The sequence below is a fragment of the Perca fluviatilis genome, chromosome 2 (genome assembly GCF_010015445.1).
Source record: "Perca fluviatilis chromosome 2, GENO_Pfluv_1.0, whole genome shotgun sequence".
NCBI lineage: Eukaryota > Metazoa > Chordata > Actinopteri > Perciformes > Percidae > Perca > Perca fluviatilis.
In genome coordinates this window covers 2,140,440-2,162,780 of record NC_053113.1, presented here as the reverse complement: position 1 = coordinate 2,162,780, position 22,341 = coordinate 2,140,440, and the positions used below count along the sequence as shown (strand labels likewise).

At 39.7% G+C, this 22,341-nt stretch overlaps 1 protein-coding gene and 1 pseudogene across 3 annotated transcripts in view; both read right to left on the bottom strand.

Annotated features, from left to right (window-relative positions):
* LOC120571657 overlaps positions 1-7,509 on the bottom strand; it is a 34,119-nt pseudogene extending 26,610 nt beyond the window's left edge.
* Positions 1-22,341, bottom strand: part of LOC120571101 (zinc finger protein 664-like) — a 416,820-nt gene that overhangs the window by 378,398 nt on the left and 16,081 nt on the right. The gene's annotated exons all lie outside the window — the stretch shown is intronic.

The following is a 22,341-nucleotide window of genomic DNA, read 5'->3' as shown; positions in this document are numbered from 1 at the left end:
TCCAGAGGAATGATTAAACCACTGGATTTAAGATGTCGCCTCGCTGAAATACGTCCGCCAACCTGCTAACATTATTCAAACAGCGAAGGAGGCTGACAGCAGAGCTCCGTTCAGTCGCCCACTACAACCACACTACAACCTAACTTACCTGTGGCCAAGGTAGTGTTTATACAACTAGCTTACAACTATTTGGTTTTGAAAGGGAAACAATGTTAAAGTTGTTTGTATGTGTAGGCTATTCATTTGATTTGAGTTTGACTACTTTGCAGTTTGCATAATAAAAATAGTTTAGCTTCTGTAACGGTTTCATGGATTCTCCATCATATAAAGTTATTGTATAATGTCGTGGAGCCAAGCAAACCCTTAATGAAAGCTTTTAGTAAACATAACATTAACATGTTTTTGTGATATTCTATGTACTCCTGACAGTAGAATAAGCCATTATAAACCTATATAAAGGTGGCCCATTAATGAAGGCCCATTATTATTTATTTAAATTTATTTTGAGAAGTTTGATTACATTATATTTTCTATGCTATTTTGTCTTAGTTAGGAAAGTAATGTTTAGTTAGGAAGGTCTGGTGGCTTTAGTCTCTTCCACATGGTGGAAGGACGGTATAAGGTGGAAGGTATACAGTTTATTATTAATTCAGCAACGGTATCGGATTGGTATCGGGTATCGACAGATACACAAAGCCCTGGTATCGGGACTGAAAAAGTCGGATTGGTGCTTCCCTAGGAGAGACTAGGTCGAGTCAGGCTGATGTAATTCGGATAGATGCGCGTTCACGGCTTTTCTCAACAGACTGCGAGGTCGATCTCAGATCTATTCAATCTGAATTGTAGTTGAGAACCTCAGTTATAACGGCCCACGTATAAAAATTTGTTTGGGTTTAAATTGGGCTTGGGCTCATAACTACAGTTAATGTGTTGGGCCGGGCTGGGCTCAGACGCAACGTGCACAGGCTCGGGTAGGGTCGGGCTTGATCTTTTGGGCCCGATCTAAGCGCAAGTGAGCAGCAGCTTCTTATGGAAGTATGATAACGTGAAACACATTGGGCCTAATTCACCAACCTTTTGTACTAATAATGTGTTCTTAAACCCCACTTGCGCACTTTTTACGAAGATTCTGACATTCACTATTTTTTTCTTATCTTGGATTTGTTTCCTAGCTAACAACAGGGATGTCGTTAGGCCTATTTTAGGGGGGCTGAAGCTACCCCAAAATGTTTCTAAGCCCCCCCAAATAATAATTAAAATTTTTATTTTTTTACAGCGCACTCTATCACTCACTACATGGACTCAATCTTCCTTCACCATTCAACTGTTGGTGTCGTTGTGCACTGCAGTCTGTTTTATTTTTATTAAATACCAACTGGTCGAAATGGCAGTGTTTTAGAGAGAGGCTTACGAGCGGCCGCTTGCATGGTAACGGTATGTGGACGAGCGAGCGAGGTACAGAGTTACTCAAGAGAGAGAGAGAGCGCCACGCAGCATTAAAACAAACCAGGAAATAAGAGAAATAAAATGTTTTCGCCGATTTATCACTTGAAATGAAACTGTAGTATCTCACTATCATTAACGTTAACCAAGTTCATAATTAGAAACAACAAATAATATATCCAGCTACAAAAAAGCCGGAAATTCGAAAGTTGGACGGAAGTACAAAGAGTCAATGGCTATGAAGCTGATCCACCGTCTTGTCTCTTCTCATTGGTTTAAATCTTTGGTCTGGACTTGCTACCGCACACACAGTGAGTGATAAATAGTTAAATTGTAAGATCTTGTTAATGACTTTTACTTGCTTCACTTTAGCTACATTTTCTTGAGGTAAAGATAAAGGAATATTTTAGTTGGCTATAGAAAACAATAGTCTAGCTAGTGTAAACGAGTGAAATACAAGAAATAGCTCACCTAATAAGGTATCTGAAGCTCTCTATTCTTTACCATTAAATCACTGTTAATGCTATTGTACCAGTATAACCTTCAATTCATTGAACAAATGGATACTGGAAGATATTTTAGGAGAGAGAGAGAGAGGGGCAGAAAAAAAAAAAAAAAACTAAACTAAATTATTTCATGATATTTATTATATATGCTTGATACTACTTAATTCCTTATATTGTTTTAAAATTAAACAAGTATGTAGATGTTGCCTTAATGTAGACTAGGCTATATATGAGCATACATAATACATACTAGAATATTTATTAATTCGCCATCAGGTTAATAAATTCAGAATACTTAAATCCTTGTCAACCATATTGAAATTGAAGCTAGTTCAGGTATCATGCCTGACTGGAATAGTGTGTTATTCTTCGGAATTGGGAGGGCAGACGGCATGTTGCCGTGTCATTTGGGTTGTTTAGTGGGCACTGAGAACACACATTTATATTTCACACAATTTAAATAAAAATGAAATAGGATTAGTCCAACGAACGCTGTTTTGTGTACAATCTTCACTGAAAGCCTCGTACCTAACGGTTCAATATGAATACGTGTATCGTTACACCCCTAGTAATTAAGTAGTCTTATTTTGACCTGCAATTTATCTAAAAAAGAGAGGGATTAGGTATGGTATTACGTTACACATTTACACAGGCAGATAGATAGTGGTTAAATCTTAGCCTAAAGAAGAACTCAGCAGGAGTTAACCCCCCATGCATCTTTGATGTATCTAAAAGCTAACTTTAGAGTTTGTAAGTAAGATTTTGCAAGGGAAAGTTTTGCATAGCCGTGGGGCTAAGCCCCCAATGTCTTTCAATCCTAGTGACGTCCCGGGCTAACAACAAAATCTACGAACACTCAAGAGCACCCTTACACACATTTGAGTGATAACAATTTGCTCCAAATAATTGGTTACTGCATTTTATTTAATTCTACAGTTGTTTACAATGATAGTATTGTACTGTAATGTCTCTATTGAAAACAAAAAAATCATAGTATGCAAAGAAACACTAAGGCCCAATCCCAAAGTCCGGACTAACAGACTCACGGACTTTGGTGCGCGTTCTCGCGAAATTCGTAAGGGTTGTCCCAATGTGGAATTTCAAAGGGCGTGAGGGTTTGAGTACACACTTACCGAGCCCTTTCCGTGAGTCTGCATCGATGCAGACTTCACCAAAGGCAATTACCCACAGTTCAAAGCGTTGTGACGTTTACCGCGGAGACAATAGGGAAATCCGGAAATTACTAAGGTAAACAACATCACAACACACGACCACGGAACGGACCAACCTGTTGTCCAGCTTGTAAAACAAGAGTTTGGAATCAGGTAGCCGTCTCCTGAGCCTTGGCCGTGTGGAAAGCAACACACTTAAAATGAAAATTCCCAAACCGGCAAGTGTCAGCAACATCTTTGTTATTAAACGTCGCCAAGGTAACGTGATCTCATGAAGTGCTGTCCCAATCCCATTTATACCTATCTGAGCCCATGTGGCCTCACACACTCGTTCACTTAGTACCCAAGATCAATTACGTCTGTGAGTCCTTAGTCCTTAGTCCTCAGGGCTCACTTTGGGATTGGGCCTAAGACTGCAATTTACATCAGAACTTAAACTGATTAAATCATGCGTTATTTGTAGGGATGCACCGAATATTCCGCTATGAAATACTTTTATCACCGAAACAATACGGCCGAAATGTTGTGATGACGCAAACAGAAACCGCGACCTGCACGTGCTTGTCTGAAGCAACATGTCTGCAGTGTGGACGTATTTCGGTGTACTACAAAATGAAAACAATGTAAAGTACGCTCTTAGAGTCTGTCAGCACACGTTTCAGTGAGATCTATTCAGATCCGCTTATGTATGTATGTACTTGATCCGCGTTATAAAGACCATTACTTGGATGCGGAAATAAAGCAGCGCCGCGAGAAATGATCGAGGCCGCGATGGATGCGGGCAACCCGCGTGGAGACGGAGCAGCGCCCAGCGCAGGAGGAGATCAGAGCGCAGAAAAAAAGACTCGTCTCTCTGCACCAGATGAGGGGCACGCACCCTCGTTGTCTGATATGTTCAGTGAAATCCTGCAAGAAAGTGCCTCAAATACTACTACTACTACTACTACTACTACTACTACTACTAATAATAATAATAATAATAATAATAATAATAATAATAATAATAATAGGTAAGCTATTCTGTTCTTAGGCTACTATTTACTGTAGGGCTGCACAATTAATAAAATTTTAATCACAATCACGATTTTGGCTTCCCACGATCAAATTTGCGTGATCGAGCGATATTTAAAATGCGTCATGGAACTCTCCTTATCAAAGTTGTTGCAAAGCCACTCTAGCACTCCATAAACCACTGTCTGATCACGTGCCTCCATGAGCCAATCAGAGTTGTTCCCTGCACCGCGCAGCTTAGTTTCTAGATGTCGACTGTCACAGAGGACAGAGTAACGTGAGGAAAATTCCACAACAGGTAGCAGTCGGTCATCATAAGCCGGTCACAATGTTTACCAGTTTACCAGTAAACGCAACATTTTGTCACGTATGTTTTGTTTTTCAGACAACAGCAGTGACCATAGTGCTAGTTTGTGTCCGTTAGCTCATAGCTTTAGCAGCAGACTGTTTGACGTCCCGTTGTTGGAAATACATTCACACTACACCGTTTAGCTGTCAGCATTTTAGCTGCGTTTAATCCAGTTACTACTGTGGCTAACAGTAGGCTAACATTACCTGCTGTGTCACGTGTTATTAGTGTTTACTGTAGCGGGGGGGGGGGGGGTGGGGGTTAAAGGGTGGACATGCAGCGATGTTTATGTTGCCTCTAACGCGGGTTTCGGAGCATCAGAGCGCAACGCAGAGATGCAAGTAGCAGTGTAATGAGCCAATGAAATCCGCGTTGCTATTTCGTCAGGTAGATACCTTACGGCAAACGTGCATGTATGGAAAGCGGTCGCACAACAGCTGAAATGGTATACTCATTCACAGCATCCTTCAATAAAGGAGGAATGTAGCACAATACGGATGTATTAACAGGAATGTAGCACAATATGGATGTATTAACAGAAATGTAGCACAATATGGATGTAAAAGCAGTTATAATTAGCCTATGTGACAATAAAATTTGTTTTGGTTAAATCAACAAATAATCGTGATAATTAATCGTGATCTCAATATTGATCAAAATAATCGTGATTATCATTTTGGCCATAATCGTGCAGCCCTAATATACTGTATGTGACTATCAGATTGTAGCCATATTTCTGCTAGATATTTTTTTAATTTGATAAAAATGTTTATTAAATACACTCTCTCAAATCTTTCTCAAATGTCAGGCAGATGACAAGCTCAACTGCTCAACAGCTAGATGGATATCTGATATTTATCCATCGATATATCTGTCTGAAGTCCCCATCCCCAGAAGTGATAACCCTCTTGCTTACTGGAGAAGTAATCATGGCCACTTTCCTGACCTGGCAAAGATGGCACGCAAGTACTTGTCTGCTACGTGCACAAGCACTGACAGCAAGAGACTGTTCAGTGAAGCAGCACATGTTCTCGATGAGAAGAGGAACAGTGATAAAGCAGAGAAGCTACTCTTCATCAAGAAAACCTGCCACTTTACCTCAAGAAGTACAATGGGCTTGTCTAGAGTTTAAATATATATTATCCACTTTGCACATCTGCAATTGAGCAATTCTTGGTGCATTTGTTGTTGGTAAAGTTCTACAGTTAACATATTGGGGGGGGTGGGGGTTTTTTTTTTTTTTCCCTTTTATGTTGTTTGGCTAGGGGTGTTTTTTTTTTTGTTTTTTTTTTTTTTAAGGCCTACAGAGAAAATATTGTTGTATCTTTAAGCAGTTGCACTTGTTCTGAATGCACTTTCTTGTAGTAGTACAGAGAAAAATTTAAAATGCACTTGACCTAAATGCACTTTGTTTTTTATGATAGAACATTTAATTTTAAAACCTTTCTGCAGGCCAGTAGGCCTGTACATTATTATTTAATGTACACACGATTGGGGTCAAGTTAAACATTTAAGTTTGAATTTTATTTTATACTGTGCATTGTTGCAATGTGCTAAATAAATATTTGCATAATTTGTAATTGATTTATTCTTTGAAATTTTAATATTAATTTATACAATTGCAATGCCTTGATTTTAGTAAAGTTAGTACACAGTCATAGCCATAAATGCAATGGTACTAATAATTGGCATAATTTCTTTCGGTGTTTTGGTTTCCTCTTTTTCGGTTTTGGCCAAGAATTTTCATTTCGGTGCATCCCTAGTTATTTGGTGATTGATCGCGCTATTAATAGGGACAAAATGCTGTGGTAGAATGTAACAAACTACAAATTCTTCGTTACTGAACTTAAGTACATTTTTCATGTATCCGTTCTTTAAGTGAATTTAAAATTTTATTTAAAACCATTTAGAATGGTAATATGCAAATAAGAGTAAGAGAATAACCCGTTATGCAAGTACTTTTACTTTTCGACAACCATCTCGTGAACGCAGTCTCCCGCTTCCCAGGAGGTGCACAGGAAGTGTCATGTCCTTTTATGGGAATTTGCGGGGCGTTTTCTTATGCTAATTAGGAACAAATGGCACGTGCTTTCATTTCATCATTATGAAGACGTGGGATTCATCAATCCTAAGAACACAGGTGCAAACAATTCTGTTGTTTAAGAACACGTCATGAATCCAATGTAGACTATTCTTAGGAACTTTTTTAAGAACATATTTAAGAGAAAACTTTGAAAGATATTTGTGAATGAGGCCCATTATAAAAAGTAAACACGGACGCTGCAATGAAACAGTGAGAGAAAGTGTGGCAGAAGAGCACGGAAAGTCTGAATGTGTAAGTGGCGAAATAAGTTATTGTTATGTTATTATTACATTTTTACATTTAAATTCATCCCATATTTGCGTTGTATTAATATTCATTAATATTGAGATTAGATTTCTGGGACTCTTCAGTCTGGAGTAATCACTTTCCTTCGCTCACCTCCTCCTTCTTCCTCTTGCTCCCTCGCTCCTCTGAGTCTCCCGAGGCCTCACTGACAACTTTCCTCTTGCCCTCCTTCTTCTTCTCCTCTTCCTCCTTGTGTTTCTGCATGTACTCAGTGATAAGGTCGGGGCAGTCCAGGTTGTCTTGCGGCTCCCATGTGTTATCCTCACTGGAAAGGTGAGTGCAGACAGAAGAACATCTCCTCAGGCTTTGTTTTTAGGCAATAAATTCTCACTGTAATTGCTAATTCATATTATTCCTTTTTTCTATTGCCATTTCGTAAGGTTATTTGATGGTCTGCAACTTAGTGTCAAAATTAATATATATATGACCAAGAACAAGTATTCATATTATAGACTCATACTTACTCTGAGAACCCCTTCCATTTCAGCAGAAACTCTACTCTTCCCTTCACCACTCTTCGGTCCAACACCTTCTCCACCACATACTCCTCCTCCACCACATACTCCTCCTCCTTCACTGCTGCTGCTGCAGGCTGCTCCTCCTCCTTCACTGCTGCTGCAGGAGGTGCTGCAGGCTGCTCCTCCTCCTCCTCCTTCACTGCTGCTGCAGGAGGTGCTGCAGGCTGCTCCTCCTCCTCCTCCTTCACTGCTGCTGCAGGAGGTTCTGCAGGCTGCTCCTCCTCCTCCTCCTTCACTGCTGCTGCAGGCTGCTCCTCCTCCTCTTCCTCCTTCATTGCTGCTGCTGCTCCACCTGCAGGAGGTGCTGCAGGATGGTCCTCCTCCTCGGCCTTCTTGTCCTTTCCTGCTACGGTCGGCAGCTTGACGTCTGCTGAGGGCTCCTTTGGTAGACCCAAGGGGGAAACATGCAGAGATAATGATACAAGGGTTAGAAGAAATAATGGGAGGTGTGAGTGAATTAAATGGCACTTTTCCATTACATGGTACCTGCTCGACTCTACTCGCCTTTTTTGGTTTTCCATTACAAAAAAAAAGAACCTGGTACCTGCTAACAGGTAGGCCTACTTTTTTAGTACCACCTCAGTCGAGGTTCCAAGCGAGCTGAGCCGATACCAAAAGCTGATGTGAAAGCAACAGAGGGGGGTGTCCTGAACAAACCCGCTATTTTTAAATAGTTCAGCCAGCTGTGTTTTTTTTTGCTGCCTCCAGCTTCATTTGAAACTAAATGTGTCTTCTGGCTGTGGCAACAACAACACACCTTCGATATTCTGTGTGTGTGTCACGTTAGGTCACGGCAGTTTACTGCGGCGCCGTTTGTTTTACAGTTCTGCGGAGGCTCCAGGCAGAGCTTTCGCCGTAGCCTACGTACACACACACACGGCCGGCTCGACGCACACACCAGCGCACAGGTATAAACATCAGGCCACTTACATAGGCTACGGCGAAAGCTCTGTGTGGAGCCTCCACAGAACTGTAAAACAAGCTCAAGTGGCCTGATGTTTATACTTGTGCGCTGGTGTGTGCGTCGAGCCGGCATAGAAGACGACAAGCCACACTGAGGCGGTACTAAAATCTGCAATGGAAAACGGACGCACAGTGTGTCGAGTCTATTTGAGGAGAGCAGGTCCCATGTAATGGAAAAACGCCATTAGTTTACCATGTTTTACAATATTAAAATGATCTGTTTGAATAGAGATGAGGAAATGATGATGAGGTGACCAATCAATAGGACTTCAGAGTGTGAAGTATCTCCTGCATTAAAACTGAAATAACTACTAAAATGTAAGCCAAAAAAGTCATTAACTGGAGCTACTAGCTACATGCAGAACTCTTGAAAGTAGTAGGATTAGGTTACTAATCTACTACTACATTTGAACAAATTAACAGTTGTACTCTTTGCCTTAAAAGTAAGCAGAAGATAATGTTATTCAGGAAATTTACCATGAACATCAATTTTCTACAACACTGGAATATGATGCATTAATATCTCTTTCACTCTGTTTCTCCCTCTCTCTCTCATGGGTTAAAATATAAATCAGCCTCTTATCAGCCTGCATTAAAATACAACATGTGCGTATTGCTGATCATTTAAGTACAGTTATTATTTAAAGTTGTGACCGATATTTTTTTATAATTATTCATGTGACATTGTTAATGTTATATTTTTGTATGAAGACTGCTGTTGATATTGTTATTAGAAGTTTGGTGAATATATTACTGCAGTTGTTGAAATAATTAGAAAAGGCTGATAAAGTTGCCATATGTGTTTTAAATGGAGTCAGTTACTAAGGGCAATATATAAGAGTAAAGTGCTGTACATGTGTTTCTATACCAATGCACCTTAAATTATTTTAGTTGATTAATTAGGGGTCCAAGCCCAAGGTGGCATGGAAACCGCGTTTGCAAGGCAATGCGGTTCACATCTCTAGCGTAGCTTAGGAACCCTATTGTTTTTCTAAGGATTAATCTTCTTCTTCTTACTTATTTTTTTATTATTCTTCTCTGCCAAAAACTCAAACTACAGCCTAAACTGTACATGGTGGGGGTTGGTATTTTCAGGACTGGTCCAAAACACCGCAAGGACCTCAGGCGTAATAATTGACCCACTTCCACCACTAGGTGGCGCTATAGCAGAAAAAACTTGTTTGGCCTTAACTCACATACCGTACATTCAAAAACCATACATCCACGCGCTCCCTGGATCCAACTGAATCACGTGATATAGGCCACGCCCATTTCTGCCTAGACTTTTAAGCTTGAAAAATCGTGATTTATCAAAAACCTACTTTTTCGATCTCCTCCTAGACCGTGCGACCGATTGGCACAAAAATTGTATGAAAATAATTTTAATAGGATACAAATTGCGCATATAACGCACAAATTAATTTGTGCAGCTAACTATAAAAAAAACCCAACTTTGCCATATCTCGGCCAAAAATAAAAGTATGCGCATTTGACGACCAAACTAATTTTCCTAGCAAGCTACTAAACACTAACTTTATCAAATCTCTGCCAAATTAAATGTTATCAGCAAAGGACTTGAGATCCTTGTTCAACATCCCACTACGATGTTTTTTACCAAATATATCAGCCTTAAGGGGGCACTATATGCAGCGTTTATTTGTTTTGGCCAATGACTCAATGCATTTCAATGGGAATGTGCAATTGCAATATCTCTGCCACAGTAAATCATATCCACAAGAAACTTGTGTTCGGACTTCGTTCAGCATGCTGCTCTGAGGCACTGTACAGAATTTGGCAAAGATCGGCCATTAGGGGGCACTATAATCAACGTATAAATGTTTTGTTAATCAATGTTAATGGAATATTTGCAATGGGAATGTATCCCAGACCTTGCAGCTCACACTTCTCAATTTTTCCTGATGTTTACCTCCTACCGTTACGTTTTGTTACACATGCTCCCCTGGTTTTCTACAATAAACAAACTTCTTAACCCACCTGACAAAGTTTCTACAACCTTCAGAGTTGACACATGTAACTCTTTTCTCCCACTTTTCAATCCAAAATCAACACCATTCGTAGGCGCTGATACCGTGCAATTAAACATTGCAGTTGGTGCTGAGTGGAGCATCTGTCATAGTGGGATTGGTTATGTTGGTGTCATTGATTCTTAATTTCCCACGAAGCTGATTGCGGTTACGTGCCAGTTAATCTTTTAATCTCCAATCCTATCTGTATTTGTTAGAAGTGGCGCTATCCTGAGTTGAAAGCCTACTTTACGGCTAAATTATCGAGTTAATAGGCGTGTGTGTTCGCATCAGAGTGAAATGCAAACTATTTTTTTTTTTTTGGACGAAAAAATTTATCCGCGCCTATGACACCATTTACAACAATCTGACCACCTCCCCTGCTCCTTCACCCACCACACCTGCCTACCCCCCTCCACCCGCTCTCTCATTTCTCTCTGCTGTCCCCTGTGGTCAAGGGGGTTAAGAAGTTTGTTTATTGTAGAGAATTGTTAAAGGTAGTCTGTATATGCATGGAGATGAACTGTTAACCATTACATTTGCAACGGCAGAGTACCGCAGACCTTGTGCATCAAACCTCTCGATATTCACCAATGTTCTCCCCCCCCCCCCCAAGTAATTCTTTAGGTCCCTCATTGGCGCAGCTCCCCGTGGCGTCGGGGGCGACTGGCATCGGGGGCTTGGGCCCCGTCATGACTCTCTAGTTTTTTTTGTATTCTTTGACGTCTATAATTTGGGAGGATTGTACATTTTTAAGAACATATCCTAATTGTACAATCCTCCCAAATTATAGTCTTAGTTCACTGAACCAATAACTATATAATGTAGACTACTGTACCTTGATGTAACAACAGGGAGGACACCAAAATGGTTTTTGACTTATATTTAGCTGGGGGGGAAATAACATAATTTACATTCATGTTTACAGTGTGCATTATATTTATCACTTAATTCTCTTTATAGTTTCTAGATTTTAGAGTCCAATATCTTCAGTGACTTTCTGTTCTAGGTCCATATATATGAGGGAGCAAAGCATATCATATGTAGAGAAGAAAACTTAGCCTCTATAAAAAAAAAAACGTGAGAAAAAGCGTGGCAGATAATAGCGGACCGACTGAATGATATTTCTAAAAATATACATTTACGAACTACTGCTCTTAACTGAAACAATTCAATGAGTCACTTGTCATTTGCAAAAACGAACAGTTGTACACTTTGCATTAAAAGCGACCAGTGGAAGTTAATATGACTTAGGTCATTTATATTTTAGCCCATGAGAGAGAGGGAGAAACAAAGTGAAAGAGATATTTATGCATCATATTCTAGCGAAAATTGATCTAAATTAAATAAATTTCCTGAGTAACATTATCTTCCGCTCACTTTTAGGGAAAAGAGTACTGTTAATTTGTGCAAACTGTTAATTTGTGCAAATAATTAGTAACCTAATCCTTGAATGGTATGATTATGACAGTTTCAGTTCAGAGCAGTGGTCAGTAAATGTATATTTTTGGGCTGCTTACACATTCAGTCGGTCCGTGATCGTCTGCCACGCATTCTCTCGCTGTTTCAATACAGCGGCCATGTTTCTTTTTTTACAAATAATGTGTTTCACATTATCATACTTCCACAAGAAGCTGCTGCTCACTCTGTATAAAATATGAACAATGTGTATTCTCCATTTTAGCATCAGTAAATCTGTTATCGACATCGCGATCTGTTAAAGGGGTGATACAATAAATATAGGGTATTTCAAACAGTTCCTTATGGTCTCCTAATGGGGTATGTAACATTGGTTGGGCTGAAAATGGCCTTGTTGATATTTTATTGGCCCTTGTGTATCCCTGTGTTTTGGCCCTATTTGTAACAAGAGCTTTTCTTCCAAATATGGTATGCTCATGCTATGGTATGGAATCAATATTTAGATGAGCTGTGCGCTGATTTTTTGAGCGAATTGCCGTACGCACACATTAGAGACGCGCGCTGATTGGTTGAGCAAATCGCCACACACACACATTAGAGAAGCAACAGAATCTCATATTCCAAACACTGCAATGTTTCGTTACCAAAAAGACTAGTCGGACTTTAGGAGCTCCACACAGTCTGACAAGAAAGCGGCAGCCTGCTGGGCTCCATACCCAGCGCCAAGTCACCCTTTGTGGATACTGCACTACCGGGGCTCCGCGGCCAGCTGCCGGCATAACTATAATATATTTACGGTTTGAATTTCGTCACGCGACTTATATAACATCTATCCCAATGTCTCATAAAGCTAACGTTGTGTCCGATTTTGCATTTTTATGAACTCAGGGGGCCCTATTTTAACGATCTGAAACGCAAGTATCAAACGTGAAATGCAAGTAGCTTTGTGGGCGGATCTCGCAAATCTAAAATGGGTTGGTCTGAAGTAGCTAGGTGTGGTTTGGGCGTAACGGGCAATAAACCAATAAAAGCATCATCTCACATTCCCTTTAAAGGGGTGATAGAACGCAAAACCGATTTTACCCTGTCATAGTTGAATAACGACAGTTCGGTGGGTAAATAGGACATACATAGAAGCTCAAAATCCCATTGACACCCCTTTACTATGAAAATCTCATATTTTGAAACGGCCGCTGAAAACGGGCGAATCTCAACAAAGCTGGAAGTTGACGTCAACCTCCCAAAAACCAGATTTACATAGGCTACACAACTGAGATCAGGTAGTCTTCTGAATCTAGCTAGGTCACGCAGATCTCTGCTATTCCATTACAAAATTCACTTCTGAAACTTTTTTATAAGAGAAATCAACTATGTAAAGCTCAAATATGGGCCGCTTTACGAAAATGGATGGCTAATTGCAAATTTTGTCCGACTGTGTGTCGGAGTTCAGCGCCGGTGCTGCCTGTGTAGCTGCCTCGCCGCCCGGCCTGCCTTCCTTCACAGACCCCGGCCTGCTGTGAGGTACTTGAAGCTCCGTCACGACTGGCAGCCCACTGCACTCCATACCCGTACAAAGTCACGGTCTCTTGGGCTAATGACAACCAAATGCCCCTGCCCTGACAGAGCTCCAGGGCCTGCAACTCCTCTCTTCCTGCTAGCTAAATGCCCGGTGTATGTGAGTGAAAGCGCGGTCAGTGAGCTTGTTACGCCAGCAATCTCTTACCACAGGTTTCAGTTAATCTTTTAATGTGTGTAATTATAATGTGTTGAGTTATTTAAACAAACGATTGGGGAAATAAACGCCGCTTGTCTGCGAGTCTCATTGATAGAGCCTGCTGTTGGATGGAGCTCTATCAATGAAAGAATTCACAAAAATTCATTAACTTTAAATCGGACACCGTTGTTAGCTTTATAAGATATTTAGCTAGATGTTGTATACGTGGCGTGACGAAATTCAAACTGTAAATATACTCGAATTACGACCAAAAATGAAGCTAACTATCCGTGATTTGTAGCTACACAGGTAGCTAGGATTGAAGGGACAGTTGTAGCTAACGGATGCTCTACTCTTCACAAATATGCATTAATTTGAAATCGGACACAGTTGTTAACTTTATAAGACATTTAGCTAGATGTTGTATACGTGGCGTGACGAATCGTTTGTTTAAATAACTCAACACATAATTACACACATTAAAAGATTAACTGAAACCTGTGGTAAGAGATTGCTGGCGTAACAAGCTCGCTGACCGCGCTCTCACTCACATACACCAGGCATTTAGCTAGCAGGAAGAGGGGAGTTGCAGGCCATGGAGCTCTGTCAGGGTTAGGGCATTTGGTTGTCATTAGCCCAAGAGACCGTGACTTTGCGCGGGTATGGAGTGCAGTGGGCTGCCAGTCGTGACGGAGCTTCAAGTACCTCACAGCAGGCCGGGGTCTGTGAAGGGCGGCGAGGCAGCTACACAGGCAGCACCGGCGCTGAACTTCGACACACAGTCGGACAAAATTTGCAATTAGCCATCCATTTTCGTAAAGCGGCCCATATTTGAGCTTTACATAGTTGATTTCTCGCATAAAAAGTTTCAGAAGTGAATTTTGTAATGTAATAGCCCGATAAACAATGTATAACTTTGCAGTGTCTGAAATATGAGAGTCTCCCATGTGTTTCTATGTAGTTTGCTCAAACCAATCAGCACGTAGCTCATTCGGAATATTAATGACCATACCATATATGGAAGAAAAGCTCTTGTTCCAAATAGAGCCATATTCACAGGGTAGTTAAGGGCCTAATAAAATAGCATTCGGGCAATTTTCAGCCCAACCAATGTTACATCCCCTTTTAGGAGACTTTAAGGAACAGTGTAAAATACCCTATTTAATCATTCTATCACCCCTTTAATGTCCACAACTTGTCCACAAAGAGATTCATGCAACAAATACTTCATTATTTGATGTTATTAGAGTACAAATATGCCTTACAAAGCTATTGTGAACTAAATATGATTGTTGAGTATTATAATAAAATGTCATTACCTGGTAAATCATTCCTGGGGGTATCCTGTATAAACCGTACCGAATGCAATTTATCATCCCGTCTGTTAAGACATGTCCACAATCTTTCACAATTTGCAACGTAAGGTTATAATCATTCTATCACCCCTTTAAGAGCAGGCACGCTTGTTCCATAGCGGATTGCTATTATGCTAATGGTTTGCGCGCGAACTGCAGCTGGATGCGCAAAGTAATAAATGTCGGTCTTGGCAGAAGTAGAACTTGCGCTTGGACGGCATCTATCTGAATTACTTCAGCCTGACTCGACCTAGTCTCTCCTCCTCAGCCTGCCTTGGCCTTCGTGAAACGCACCAAGCCAGGCTGCACAGATTAGACTAGGTCAAGCCTCTCTTTATCAGTTATCCTGGATTTATAAATTCTACTTTTGTGTGATACCCCCCTGAACACTGACCTGAACATGGCTGGTATCAGAGTCCCAGTCTGCTGCTTGTCTTCTGGGGACCTTGTTGCTCCACTGCTCCTGGTTCTGGTTGTCCTCCTCCATTCCTCTCTTGTCCTGAAATCCAGCAGATGTCCACTGGGGCTGCTGGACTCACTCTGGATTCTGTTCAGTACAAATCAAAGCATGCAGAGATATTCAGGAGCTGCTGTCTCCTCTCCTTTTCCTCACATCCACACACAACTAAAACAACAGTCGGCAAACTCAAAGCAGCAGCTGGAAAACTGTTCCATTTCCTTCCTAGCTACACAATTAACTCGAAGTAGTTTGGAGAAAACAGCATTAGGCTATATTAAACTATGAATGAATCTAAACAACAAAAGGTCAAAACATATTTTTAAATAAATTCACTCAGAACATTTCAGTAAAAAGAAAACTCAATAAAAAGTGATTTTGCCGACACTAGATATCAGTCCAAAGCTCCCCACTATATGTGATTAAAGTGCTGCGAGCTGTAAGTTCACCACTTCTACAGAAGGCAGAAGATGACGTCATCTCGGAGACAGCTGTCTTCCTGTCTCACTCAGACTCCGTTGTTTAGGTGTGCTAATTTACACTAACAACTTTACTGTCCTCAATCTGAACTCGGTGCAGATCAAACACCGGAAGAGCATTTACTAGCCTGCAGTTTCAACCTTTCACACAGTTTACAGACTTAAATATCTGTTTTAATGGATCATAACTTTCAGAAAACGTCTATATGCATAGCAATATGTAATATATTCAAGTTGGGCTGTACTGCTACATCATTCTTGGACTTGCTGATATCTGTAGAAAGATGGACAGTAAACTTGAGCACAACTACAACATTTATTTACTTACATACTATATTACTTATGTACTGTATATCTGCATGTATTTCAAAATGTAGGCCAAGTATTTACTTAAAAAAAAAAAAAAACAGAGCCATACTGACACAAATAAGAATTAACAGCAGAAAGCAGCATTTTAAGGACACCCAGCAGGCCTACTATTAAATTGCATTAAATGTCGTTGCCTAACCATCCCTCCCTACTTAACACGGGTAGATAGCCTGTTCATTACTTTACTCAAATGGATTTATTATCGCGATGCAACAGCCAAGATTGATGAAGTCCCGTGGTTAACATCCCAGCATTGTGTAGACCTAGCAACGAGACTGACATTTGGATATTCGCTTCTGCTTCGATGAGTTTGTTTAGATATGATTACGTTTCTAAACATATCGAGAGCAGACATTTCCAAACTTGATTTCATTCTCAGTGTGAGGAACAAAAGGAACACGGTTATGTACAACAACAACAACAACAAGTCCCTTCCGAGATGAAATGGTTGATCTTACCAACAGGAGAACTCGGAGCTCCTCTGCTCTCTCCAAGAGGAGTTGCTGTCTCATTCACCGAGCACCACCACACGCTGCACGCTAAATAACTATTCACGTTAGTTGATATCTGTGGTATCGTAGACTGTATGTAACGTTAGTCTGTTTAACGTTAGACTATCGTAGGACTCAATGATGCCTTCAAGTGGACGGAACTGCTGCTGAGATGCTAACAGTTTAGCTAGCTAGGTTAGCATTTGCTACCAGCGTCCTCCTGATGTTCTTCCAACGCTTTCAGTGTTGGAGCCTGAAAAAAGTCCAACATGTGTACAGGCAGATGCATAGTGCTATCAAATAAAGTTATATCTGCGGTGAGTTACATTGACGTTACCACTGGAGACTAATGGGTGAAGAAGTTCTAGGCTAGTGTTTGGGTGCGCCGCTCTAATTTACCCGTGTAGAACGTTGCGTCGCACATTAGTTCCGCTTTTGGCGCTCGCGTGTAAAACCATAATAAATTCATATTTTTTTATTTGGTCAGCACGGGGGGCACAGGGGAGGCCAGGGACATGTCTAGTGAGGCACGTGTAGAACCGCCACTGTTAAGCGACTGGGACATTCTACCAGAAACGTACATTATCTGTCCTTTAATTGTTACAGTGAATAAAACTTGTATAATCCAAAACTGACAAAAAAATACTAAATGGGTGATTTCTGTGAGTTGCGCTTTAAAGGAATATGTAATAGTAGGTCCTTGGTTGTTTTATTCTTAATTAAAAACACTTTTGAAAATTACAAATCCGGAAAAATGGTCTGTCCTCAGCCAAATTTTAACTACCTTGTTATAATAACCTATGTTATTGTTTAGAAAAAAATATCAGTATTCATTAAAAGTTTTAGTTGTTATCATTCACATTAATTGATAAAAATAAAATAAAATGGTATTTTACAACTGTCCCCATGTTTTCGGTCAGCCTGTCTGACCAGGTCTGTTTCCTGCTGCTCCATCATTCTTTAGTGTCCGCTGGAAACAGTTTGCTTTCTATTTTCTGACTTTGTATGACATCATCAGTGTCTTTGCTTTCAGTCTGAACACACCTCAACAGATTTAAAACCACATTCAGTCACAGAAAATACAAACAGGGAATATAAAATGTCAAAAGATTATTATTAAATGAAAAGTTCACACTTCTCTCTCTCTCTCTCTCTCTCTCTCTCTCTCTGTCTCTCTCTCTGTCCCTGGCTTTCTGTCTCTCTCTCTCTGTCTAACAACAGAATGAACAGAGGATAACAGGGTGTTGTGAATATGTTACATTTCACATTAAACTCTATGAGGAGAACTCTAAACAAAAGTTTTTACCTTTCTTCCTCCCAAAATATGTATCTGTGTGTTAAATATCATTTTTGGATCAATACATTACGGTAATAGTGTTGGTTGTTATATTTGAGGTATTACAGTTTCTCATACTGCATGTATGCCATGTATGCCAGTTGTGTGTAATGATGGAGACAGATTAACAGAGCCGTGCACATGTATGGAATAAATAACGATATAAAACAGACGCTCCGCTTATACTTTCACGTCAAGTTCAAGTCAGTTAACTTAACACCCCCCATCTGTTTTTTTCACAAATCGCACCCTTCACACATATTTTATACTTTTTAATCCTCAATTCAAATTACAAAGTAAAATGAAATTAGATTATATAATAATATTAATCCTTAGAATTTTTGGGACAAAGAGTCTATGTACATGAAGGATTGTTTGTTCCACAATGACAAAACTATCATATCTGCAGAGGGTCAGTTACTGGCTTGTAAGAGAACTGAAATCCAAACTTTAAGAGTCTGACTGGCCAACAGGAATAAAAGACAGGAAAAAGCAATAAGATGAGACAGCCATTAGGCAGAAAGGTTTGAACCCTAGTGCTACCAAAGCAGAAGGTAATAGCAGAACCATTAAAAATTGAAGGAAGTAAGGTCAGTATTGGGATGGCATTTATTGTTGAGGAGTCATTCTGCAGCAATGGAAACAAGTCAGACATTTAGAAACTTTGTTTTTTGTCATCACACAAGGCTAATTGATTATGAATTATTGATATAATCAAAGTGTAGCAGTCATTAACATGTGTCCTTGGTTTTAGACAGCTGTGATGCTCCACCAGATGTTCCAGCTGCAGTCAATTTGATACTTGATCAAATTAAAAATAAATATTTTGAAGCTTGTGACAGTCTGCTGATTTAAGCCTTGATACAATTTAAACAGGTGAGTTATATAAACAGTTGTTATGAAGTGTGAAATTAACTTCATAGACCAAAACCGTTTTTTTTTTCTACCAGGCTGTAAACATTTATATATTTCTGATGTAAAGTCTGGATTTTTTCACATGGGGGTCTATGGGGAATGACGCGAGGAACTGTTCAGTGACACACATAACAAACATTGTTTTCAACATCTTTCTGAGATATTATTAATCACAAATAAAAACATACATAACTTGACACAAATTAGCATTAGCTCAATTCAGTATCAGGACAGACTTAACTTCCTGTTAGCTTAAAAGAAGGATTAATGTTACCTTTTGTGATATTGAGTTCAACACTTCAGTAATAGTATAATATTGTAAAACACATTTTTCATCCATCAAATGTTATTCCATGTTGCTTAGTTTAGCATTTCTTTCAGATGAACATCCAAAAGCAGTACAAAAATATTTATCTATGAGTCTTTAAGATCAGTTGTCTGTCCCAAGATGGCGGCGGCACAGACGCAGTTTAAACACATTAACTGTTCAAGTCATTGTTTAAGCAGCAGCAGCAGCCATGTTCTGATTAAAGCTTTTGTCGTCTTAAGTGACAATAAACTGAATATTTCAGCAATCTGACATCACCTTAGTAAACAGCGATGGGGATTTTTGTAAATTGTATTTACAAGGTGATTAATTAAGAACAACAAACACTTCTTCGTTGCAGCATTAGTTAAATAGCGCCCTGAACTCAGAATATTTTATTACAGGAAAATAAACTAATTTTGAGTGGAATAAATCCCTTCAAAGCGAGGGAGTGTAATGTGTAGTCCTAGCCAGGATAACATACATGCTGTTCAGAAGATAAAGTTACTGCTGGTCAAGGCAAGGCAAAGCAAGGCAGCTTTATTTATATAGCACATTTCAGCAACAGGGATATTCAAAGTGCTTTACATAAAACATGAAAGAGCATTCAGAAAACAATTAAAAACAATTTAAAAACATTCAAACATTCATAAAAGTGTACAGTGCAGTATAAGAATTAAAAAACAAAACACAAAAAAAAGAGAAACATAAAAGACAAGAATAAAGCACTGCTATGCACTGTTAGGCACTGTTCTAGGTACTATTAAGCCCTGTTAGGCAATATTAGGTACTGTTAGGTAAAACATTAAAACAGTTAAAATTTTAAAAGCAGATAAAATAGGTTATTTAAAGAATGGCAAGATCAAAAAGATAGGTCTTCAGCCTTGATTTAAAAGAACTGAGAGTTGAAGCGGACCTGCAGTTTTCTGGGAGTTTGTTCCAGATATGTGAGCGTAGCATAAAACTGAACGCTGCTTCCCCCTGTTTAGTTCTTACTCTGGGGACAACAAGTAGACCTGTCCCAGACGACCCGAGACGTCTGGGTGGCTCATAGTGTAGTAGCAGATCAGATATGTATTTTGGCCCTAAACCCTTTAGTGATTCATAAACCAGCAAAAGTATTTTGAAATCAATTCTTTGAGGCACTGGAAGCCAGTGTAGAGACTTCAGTACTGGAGTGATGTGATCCACTTTCCTGGTTTTAGTGACGACTCGGGCAGCAGCGGTCTGAATCAGCTGCAGATGTCTGATTGATTTTTTAGGGAGACCTGTAAGGACACCGTTACAGTAGTCAAGTCTACTGAAGACAAAAGCATGGACAAGTTTTTCCAAATCCTTCTGAGACATAAGTCCTTTAACCCTTGATATATTTTTAAGGTGATAATAGGCTGATTTTGTAATTGTCTTAATGTGGCTTTTAAAATTCAGGTCTGAGTCCATGACTACACCAAGATTTCTGGCTTTGTCTGTTGTTTTTAACATTGTCGTTTGAAGCTGAGTGCTGACCTTTAATCGTTCCTCTTCAGCTCCAAAAACAACCACCTCAGTTTTTTCTTCATTTAATTTAAGAAAGTTCTGGCACATCCAGTCATTAATTTGTTCAACGGACTTATTCATTTGTTGTATTGGGCTATAGTTCCCTGGCGATAAGGTTATGTAAATTTGTGTGTCATCTGCACAACTATGGTAACTTATTTTGTTGTTTTCCATAATCTGAGCCAGTGAAGCATGTAGATGTTGAACAGAAGAGGCCCCAGAACTGAGCCTTGGGGAACTCCGCATGTCTTATTTGTATGCTCAGATGTATAATTACCTATAGACACAAAGTAGTCCCTATTCTTTAACCCTTGTGTTGTCCTTCGGGTCCCAGTGACCCGAAGGACAACACAAGGATTATGTACTTCCGTTTACTTTGTTGAGAATTGCTCTCTAAACCCGGTTTCTTGTAAAGTAAGTAAGTAAAGTTTATTTAGAACACATTTAAACACAGTTTAAGCTGACCAAAATGCTGTATAAACAAGAACTAAGGTGCTGTATTAACCCTTGTTTAGAGAGCAATTCTCAACAAAGTAAACGGAAGTACATAATCCTCGTGTGGTCCTTTGGGTCACTGGGACCCGAAGGACCACACAAGGGTTAAATAGGATTCAAACCACTTTAGTACTGAGCCAGAAAGACCAACCCAGTTTTTCAATCGGTCAAGTAATATTTCATGGTCGACCGTATCAAATGCAGCACTGAGATCAAGTAATACTAAGGCTGAAATTTTGCCACTATCTGTGTTTAAGTAGATGTCATTAAAGACTTTAACAAGAGCCATCTCAGTGCTGTGGTGTGGTCGAAAATCTGACTGGAAGGCATCAAAACTGTTGTTTAGGGATAAGAAAAGGTTGAGTTGTTGAAAAACTGCTTTTTCTATGATTTTACTTAAAAATGGAAGGTTTGATATCGGCCTATAGTTGCTCATTAGTGACGTGTCTAGATTGTTCTTTTTTAGGAGTGGCTTGATGACTGCAGTTTTTAGGGCCTGTGGAAAAATACGTGAGAGCAGAGATGTGTTTACAATCTGTAGAAGATCAGAAGCCAAACAATTCAAAACATTTTTGAAAACATCCGTTGGTAGAATATCAAGGCAACAGGAGGAAGTATTCAGATGTTGTATAATGTCCTCCAGGTTTTTAAGGTTGATTGTATGAAATTGTGTCATGTTGGAATTTGTTTTGCGTAAACACTGTGACAACACATATCCTGTACTTGATATGGAAGCACTGACTGTTCGTCTAATTTTCTGAATTTTGTCTGTGAAGAAGGAGGCAAAGTCGTTGCAAGCCTTGGTAGACAACAGTTCAGATGCTACTGGTACTGGAGGGTTTGTTAATCTATCGACAGTAGCAAACAAAGCACGTGAATTGTTATTGTTTCTGGCAATAATGTCAGAGAAAAAGGACTGCCTTGCATTCCTTAGTTCCAAAGTATAAATGCGAAGTCTCTCTTTATAGGTGTTACAATGGACCTGGAGATTAGTTTTTCGCCAACTGCGTTCAGCTTTTCGACACTCTTTTTTCTGTTCTCACCACTACAAAATTTCTCCATGGAGATCTTTTCTTACCAGAGACAGTTTTAA